The sequence below is a fragment of the Anser cygnoides genome, chromosome Z (assembly GCF_040182565.1).
Source record: "Anser cygnoides isolate HZ-2024a breed goose chromosome Z, Taihu_goose_T2T_genome, whole genome shotgun sequence".
Classification (NCBI taxonomy): domain Eukaryota; kingdom Metazoa; phylum Chordata; class Aves; order Anseriformes; family Anatidae; genus Anser; species Anser cygnoides.
The window spans coordinates 115,092-124,343 of record NC_089912.1 but is presented as its reverse complement, the minus strand read 5'-3'; positions in this window follow the sequence as shown (position 1 = coordinate 124,343).

Sequence of the window (9,252 nt, the reverse complement as noted above, 5' to 3'; positions counted from 1 at the left end):
GTGGAAAGTCCATGCCTGTTTACTTGCCTGCTTCCAGCAGTCATGTTCTCAAAAGAAACAATTATTGTTGTATTAAACCAGCGTAGTCGAACAAACCATTCTGACCCTGTATTACTGTGTACCTTTTTGATGTTCCAAAAAGGATACACAAGTAACATCAGAAACCTGGATTCCAGTATACGCTAGTGATCAGAGCTATAGCCATAAACCCAGACATACCAGGACTTCTAATACAGAGAACGAAGCAAGATCTACAAATGAAAGAAGAAAGATGGCATCTGACTAAAGCATTAGAAAACGCTTTAGACGACATGCCTGGAATAGAAGAACTCTGGTGGAACTAAACAAGTGCTATTAAGAACAGTATAGTATAAAATGGAAAAGTAAAACTTGACAAGGACAGAGAAACAAAAATAAGATGCACACTTACTTATTCAAGTGTTTCCAAGCTGCAGGGAGGCCAGACATTTCTTCATTCAGCACGTATTTCTTTGTTCCCATGCAGTAGTTTTCCATGTATTCTGCCCAATGTAGTTGTCGAACATCAAAATTAAAAGCCTGCATAAAATAAAAGCTTTCACTATTAACTGCCAAGAAAGTCAATCATTTCTGATAAAGATGTAAAGAAAGTAACTACCTTTCTATCAGATCAATTTCATTGCAATGACAATTTTTTTTTGTCCTTAATCATAAGAATGATTCACGTTTAGATCCATCTGTGACCCAACCAGCTTCTCGTACAATCAATCTCCTGCAAATTTCAACCATTCCATGCCTTATTTTTCCTCTTCAGTAATATTCTTCCCTCAGCTTCCAAGTGCACTAGTTTCACATTTCATTTGTCTGTAAAGAACTCTACTCTAGAAGTAACAATTTTGTGTTGTTTCCTTTCCAGCCAGGAAATAATTCTCACATGCTATAGAATAAGCACACTGCTCTGTACCGAGTTCACTGATAGAGATGCGGTTTGTTTAACTGTGCTTACAGTTGTACCACTATGTTTTAAAAAGAGTCATAAGAATACCTACTGCAGAAGTTACTACAGTACATTCACAACTTCACTTTCTCACTGACGTCCATTACTTCATCCCAAACGATACTACAGCAGCCAGTTAAGTCCCGATAAGGACAATAAAACCTCTAGCTCACAGCTTCTGAACAAAATACTTAAACGTTGCTCTGTAAGAACCTGCCTAATACGACCGTTCTATGAAATCGCACGCTAATACAACAGCTTGTTTACTGGTTCTGCAAGTTTCACTCCTCTGTTGTTCCCAATCCCTCCTAGCTTGCATGTTCCCACTAAATGTCTTGGAGTGCTCACAGTGATCAGCTTTGACACGTTAAAAGAGCAGAAAAAAATAATCCATTGAGCAGAGATGGGAAATCTCATGCTTAACTACTAAAAATACTGTATTTAATGACATTTGAACAAGCCGATAGTGAAATTTCACCAAACAGAGCAAGTCAGAAATCGATTACAGCTTATGCTATGAAATGTAGTTAGTAACAATGAACACACAGTTCCACTGTGCTTCAGAAAATAACATACCTAATTCTGGAAAAACTATCAAAATCTGGGAGGGGAGGGGATGGAACAGGAGGAAGAGTGAGGTATTTCTTATGAGACATTTCGTTCACTCTTACTCAGGTCCTCTGTTCAACAACAGTTTTTGTTCTTCCTCAACCACCTTCAGGACTTTCGTCATCCTGCTTCTAGGTAAACTTCCCCACTGCATGGGGCAGTTTTAGTTCACAGTGAGTGAGAGAATTTGAGGACATGTAGCTGTATTGCCAAAGCGTGAAAAGCACACACAGAAGTTGTCACTAGTTTGAAACACAAAGAGCAAACAAAAAAGCCCCTCAAAACCTACCTCCTGTTCCTCAGAAAAAGGAGACAGTGGTCAAGAAACAAAGCCTTGTTTTACTCATGATGCAGGTAAAACCAGTAACAGCTTGGCTACTTGGCTGACATATAGGGCAACACCTGATCATGTGCGATCAAGCCACGCTAACAACCATCATTGTATACAGCCTCCTTCAAGGGGTCCTGTCTTTCTTCATCTCCGATCAGATCACTGATCCGGCTTACAACACAGCCCTGTACAGACACCTCGGTACATTCAAATGGCTGTGGCAGGACTATCCAGAACTGAGTTAGTACCACACTTAGTTCTGCGTTGCGGTAAGCAGCATTACTGACTCGTGTCATCTTAGAACAGTAAGTTTGTATTTCACTTTCAGTCTCCATATCACACAGCTACTTACCTTTTTGTCTTCAGGGGTTAGCTGATTCATTAGCATAGTCATATTTTCGGTATTCCAGACCCAAGAATTGCTCGTAAAATATTCTAATAACATTATGGCCTTATGAAGACATGATATTGTTTTCAACATCCTACAGTCCAAGGAATAGAATGAACAGGTTACAGTGGTAAGTATTAGTTCAAACAAGTAAAACAATAAATTTTATAACCCCACACCTCTACTTCAACATAACCCATCCTACTCTGTACCCAAACCATGAAAAAAGTTATTCAGATACAGAACTACCCTATCAGTCTAAAGCGAGACGTTACTGGACTTTAGCTGTCCAATCTTGATATGAAAGCAGAGCTTACCAGACAGCCTTTTTTTTTTTAAATTCTACTTCCCCATGGAACAATAAGTTTCCTCTCTGAAAAGAGCGGCCAACAGAAGACAGCATTTTACCATCCTTTCTTTGTAATTTAGGACAGTGATACTTAATGCTTTTCACTTCAGTGTAACTGAAGCATCTAGCTGTACCGAACAATTTAAGTTGATGAACGTGTTTAAAATAGAGTTACACAGTGCAGAACACAGCAAGGGAGTAAGTTTCCCTAACCTTCTGGCACACTGTGCAAGGCCACATCTCTAAGAAAAGAAAACCCATTTATTACGGTCGGTAAGAGACCAAGGCTTAGAAGCACCAGAAATACAGCTTTGCCCCATTCTCCCTACTGTTACTGCAGCAAAGAGCAGGACGTATTCAGTGGGGCAGATAAACCATAGATCCTGCTAGTTGGGTGATCAGTGCCAGGCTACTTCAAAATATGCAGAAATACCTTCTGTTATCCTTTATTATGCAGGGGTAACAACTCTGTAAAGATATCACTTGGCGTACAGAGAAACTTTGTTAGAAGGATCAATTTGGGCAAGTTTCCCTTTGATCAGAATACCTGAAGTAGACCCAAAAACCATGAGTTATCCACTCTTAGATGAAAGAATTTCCTTGTTGTGAAGGTGGGAACTTTGCAAGCATTGCAGAACTACAGACGATCCCTCAGCTTTAGTAAGTACTAGCTAGTACTCACATGAAATGCTATTACATTTCCGCTTACGGGGCTTGAGCTATTTCCATCTCACAGAATTGCTTCCAATTTGATCCTCACAGCAGGGCACAATGGTCATTTTAAGCAAAGCAGAGGGGCACATAGGAAAAGCAAAGAAAGCAGAACAATGGCTTTCTGAAGCTAAGTTTTGTTCAATAAAATACATAGCAGCAATATAACTCCCCGATTTTTCTCTGAAAGTTGCCTTGGTACATTCATACTTGTAGGGGAGACAGAGCACAATCCCAGAAACTCTTCCATTACAACATATTGACTAACATTAATGACTGCTATCTCACTATCTAAGGGAATAGTGAAATTGCCTCTAAGTCTCACGAAACGGAGTATTACAAACGGCCGAGACCATTGAAAAAGCAAAATGTATTTGAAGTACAAAAAATATGAACACTTCCTTAAAACCTTCCACAGGAGCATACTTAAAGAACTGTATTCCAATTTTAGACCATCAGTTAATTTCATCTGAAAGCATCTAGGAATGTCTACTAACACCCATTTACAGTGTCCGCAGCTGGGCAAGTTGGCTGTATGGGAGCTGAGTTGGAGTTCCTCTGATTCAAAAAATAATTAAGCATATAGACTGTGTCCAATACATATCCTGCGCTAACAAGGCTGAACTAAACATCCAAAAAAAAAAAAAAAGGAATGATCCTCCAGCAACTGTCTTAACAGATATAAGTCCAAAATAGTCAGAAAAAGATAAACTCGGAAAGCAAAGAGCTCACTGGTCAGAAGAGCCAGAAAGACCACTTAGCAAAATGCCCTGGATAACAATAATGCAAAACAGGACAAGGCAGCTACATGCTTAGACTCTTCTGTGGATGCCTGTCCACTGACAGTCTTAAGTTTATTTAATGTAGTTGAACTTATTGTGCCACTCCGGTTTGTTCTGCTAAACCGGAAGAATAGCTGGATTCTAGTTAGAGCGCCTAGACTGCTTCAGTACAAGAAAACTTGCGTCCCTGCAAAAAACTAAATGGTGTAAATGAAAAATCTGAGTAAGTGTAGATTTGGAGCTTGCTACCGGCCCCTGACATTATTTTTAGCTCTTCGTTTTCTAAGAAGAGTCTCTAACATTTGCAGGGAATCCTGCTGTCTCTACTTATGGGGATGGTTTTAGAACACAGATAAGCTGATTTGAAAAATAAAACAAACACACTCAAAACAAGTGGCTAAAGACAATTCTTTTAGCTCAGCTGCAGATTCTGTCTCACGTTGCATTTAGTGACTGGCAACAGAACCAGCTAATTGAGTTCATCATCAGAAAACAGTGTTGTTTGCGGTGTGATTTTTTTTTAGGATTAGCTTCTCATTATATCAGCCAAAACAATCAAATGCCTCTACATTCTCTTAACTGCTCGATCCGACTCGAAGGAAGTGAACATGTGGCTAAGGGATGGCAGCTTCCCCAGTGACAACTTGGTAGCCTGCACTAAATGAACCTGAAACTATGTTTCCCTCTCCCACCCGCCTGGCAAAAGAAAAGGAATTATGGTGACAACCTCTTATATTCAGAGATGTCAGCAATAAGTGTCATTTACTGGACACTTATTCTGGCAGACTAAGTTTTGTTAGAGAGATTTTCTGACTTCAATAGCACCATATTCCTCCTGCAGATGGGAATACAGATGACAAAGGAGAATGTGAAAAGTATGTAATGAAGCTTTCTCTCTCAGCCTGAAACTGATATATACACTTGATGGCAGTTAGCTACAATTCTTTAATATCAAAACTATATATAACCAGTCAGCGTAATATCAAACACTGCATCACCCCTTCATAACCTTAGGACAGAAAAATCAGACCTGCTGATCGTAAGGAGCTGAACACTAGCTGCAGTCAGCCAGTCGGTGTGACAATATGCAAGGCTTTCACCTACGCTAGGTATAATTTTGCCTCTACTAGCCAGCCCTTATTGTCATTAGCACAAAATACACACAAAACACAACCGATCAAGAAGCACATCACAGAAATTAAGTTTTAAGCAACACTTAGACGAATCAAGTATCCATAAATTAGGTGGGTATGTTTCTGTAGCAGACAAAAAATAACCTGGCTTAAGGTTATCACCACATTTTCAAGTCTTACACCATCTATTTTCTCTAGGCTAAAAAGTTCTGAAGCCAATACAAGACATCCTTCAGAGGATCTGTGTCGTTAGTACGCAAGTCTCTGCATAAGCATTGGAGACAGTTGGAAAAAAAAATATTAAAGATTCCTCCTAAGGTATACGATACAAGTATTCACATTTGTAAAATGGTAAGTTTTTATTTAGCTGTAAGTGTTGAAGTGTAAGACAAGAGGAATTCTTTGTTTCTAGCAGCTCTGTTGTTCCTGTAAGTGCAGAACTTTTTTTGAAAGTATTTGCAAGGGGAAAAAGCACAGTCATCTACTGAATGAAAGCATACTGTTTACGCATTTCTGGTTTGTAAGACAGAGACTATGTCAAGGGTGCTTCGTGTTAAGCTTTAAGAAGCTTTGACTGAAGTGATCTCTTCATGCCTCCCTGCGCTCATCAGCTCTACCTCCTCTTTAGCTTTCTAAGAAGCAGTAGCAGAAAATGCATTGCTGGAGAAACACGTGAATTACAGCTTCAATATTTCATGCTACTTTCTCTTACAGAATCACAGAATGGTTGAGGTTGGAAGGGACTTCTGAAGATCATCCAGTCCAACCCCCCTGCCAAGCAGGATCACCTAGAGCACATTGTGCAGGATGGCACCCAGGTAGGTTTTGAATATCTCCAGAGAAGGAGACTCTACAACCTCTCTGGGCAACCTGTGCCAGTGCTCTGTCACCCTCACAGTAAAGAAGGGCCCTGTCATATTCAGGTAGTACTCCCTGTGCTTGTTCTTCCAGAGTAATTGGAAAGACCTGCCGGGTGTGTATTTTCAATGGCTTTAAGATTTCAAACGTACTGAGCTGCTTTTGAGAAGAGATGGTTCTGCTGTGATAAGTCCTGTGCAAAGTTACAGGCAAGAACTATGCCTTATATTAGACAATTAATAAGCTTTGCTATGCAACTAAGTACATATAGCAAGCTACTGACAACACTGTCAAACTTGTACAGCGAGAATTATCACCACTGTTTATACAGAGGCACAATACTACAAAAGTCTACTTAAGTAGTTTAAAATATTCAATCCTCACTATGACATTCGATCCTTATTGTACTTGTTCCATCTACAAAACTCAGAAGAATTACATGCATTATTTTTTCCTTCATTTTCCTTAACTCTTACTCAGAGAATTGTTAATTTCAAGAATGTTTCACTAGATGCAAAAGCAGTGAAAAATAAGTTCTCCATCTCACTAGAAGTTTTATCTACTTCCACGAGTACAGTGTACCAGAACAATTTCATATTGCATAAAGATTTCAATTGGTTACGTCTTCAAAAAGTCCAAACCCTTCAATAGAAGGGACTTTTGTTTGCTTGTTTGTTTTTTATAATTATGAGCATATTCATTTAGTCCTAAAGGGTTATAAAAACCAATTAGTTCTATTTGCTAAGAATTTCTCATATAGTGACAGTACAATATCCTGACAGTATGACAATAGTGCAGTTCAACCTACGCGGCAATTTCACTGATCAGTTTTTCCTACATTATATGCAATACAGAGCCTAGAAATGTATTCAGATTCTTCACAGAGGGCAGGCTGTAGACCAGGTGAAGTCAAGTTAGCACATATTCGGATTTGCTTGTGCTGATTTCATCATTTTTTTACTACACTGGTCAAGTTTTTCTTGCTAAATTGTGGTGCAGAGAGGTCACATTTTAGACTAAGCTAGCCCTTCACTCAGAAGAGCATAACAACAAGCTTAAAAATCTGCAATTAAGTTTCCAAGGCTCTAGAAGTTCCCTAGTGCACGCTACCTGGTAATTAAAACCAGAGGTCAACCAGACAGAATGACAACAGCAACAGTAGTACACCCCTATACTAGTGCCACCTCCAGCCCCTCAGTTAAAGTAGGTTTCAAAGTACTTTGAGCCAGACAACTAGAAAAAAGCAGAAGAATAAAGATCTGGCTCATTTCTCTGCTATTATTAAATAATGCATGAAACCCATTAGGATTTAAAACTGCATGTCTCCTTTGCATCTCGATCAGAGTTCCCTTCTATTACGCTTTAAAGAAAAAAATGCCCTCTTTTTAAAAGGGCTTAAAATTAAAGAAAAGAATCCCTGTATAATGAAAGCTATATTCCTGTAAGTGTGCTGGGCATCAAACTTAAAAAGTTTTAATTCCAAGCAACTGAATGAAGTGTGCTACAGTTTGCTACCTTAGCAACTGAAGAATCACTTTTTGATTTAGTTGAACCTCCCATCTTTCCTCCAAACTTGAAATCTTGTGCATGATAGGAAACCTATCCAGTCACTACTACATAAAACTAATTAGGAATACTCAAATAATTTATACTTCACAGGCCAGAAGATACACATTTAACGTCACCTCTTGTACTAGTACCGATTAAGGTTTAAATTCTGTGTTTGAACACTAAACAGGAACTCCAGAAAAAGCAAAAAAACAAGATTCAATGTTTCCAATGTTATACACCTGTAAGAGCGTTCTAAACAATGTGTTTATTTATAGCCTTGTTTTACTCCCATAGGTCAAATACTTAAAAGACTGGACTTCCAAAGACTGACACGACTCTGGCAGCATCATTTCCCGTTTGGAAGACAGCAGGTTGATATTTGTAGTATAATTATTTTTAGCAAGTGATGGAATCTTGACGTATATCAGGGAATTTCTATTAATTTTTATTAAGAACATTTTATATTGCAAAAGAACCTAAAAAGCTAGGAATTCATGCTTAATACCTTCCTGTGATACACAGAGCTTAAATCTTTTCAATGTGGAGAGATGACTGCTCAGGCAGAGATCTCTGTCCCTACTGTTGCTATGAGTGCTACGCTATTGAGTAGGCTTGGAACAATGGAACCCAAGGCAGTTTAGAAGTTTTTGCCTACGAACTACCTACATTGCTTCCTTTTATTGATCCGGTGCTAAGCATTAAAGAATTTTTCCCCTCCTTGTAAGACAGACCGAGACTACAGGACAATGAATGAATGCTCACTTGTATTAATACACTGTCACCGTAGTGGAGATTTTAGAGTCTGATGATGAATACTTTTGAAAACATAATATATGCAATGAGTTAAGATCATATGGCTTGGCAGATCTGAAACAAATTGCAGTGACATCTTATATTCCTTCTATGCAATCTAGTTTGGCCTAGTTAGCAGAATTATGCAATTTTTACCACTTCAGAAGTTAGCCAGCTAGTGGTGTAATTATTATAAACTGAATGGAATGTTGAGATGATACAAAGCATACCAGATGGAGCTGTATCATCTACAGGAATAACCCACAGTTATTTACTCTGCCTCCCTTCCACTTTCAGTTTATAATCGCAACAATAATCTTAATGCCAACCGCTTCCCCAAGTTTACTGACTGACTAGGATTCTGACCCGAGACACATCGTGGACAACGTTGGTGAGTCAGACATTAATCTCTTAGAAATGCAGTCAATGGATTGTTATTGCTTATAGTTAGTAAATCTAAATAGTACCCTTGTCGTGTCGTCTTCATCTCCACCACCTTATCAAAATATTTTTAGCCCTGTCCTTCTTACCATGGCTTATGACCTGTCAATCTGAGCAAAACATCATGAAAAAATGCAGGCGATATATGGGAGACTGTGGTCCGACAGTGATGCAGAAGGGGGTTTGAACAAAGACTCATGCTACGGTGCCTTACTGCACTGCTTAACGGATTTGTTGTGTAGTTCAAATATAGGTGCTTTGCTGTAGGAGAAAAATAAGGATCAACATATTTTAATTATTTATCATTGAAGAATGAACATAATTTGCTAGA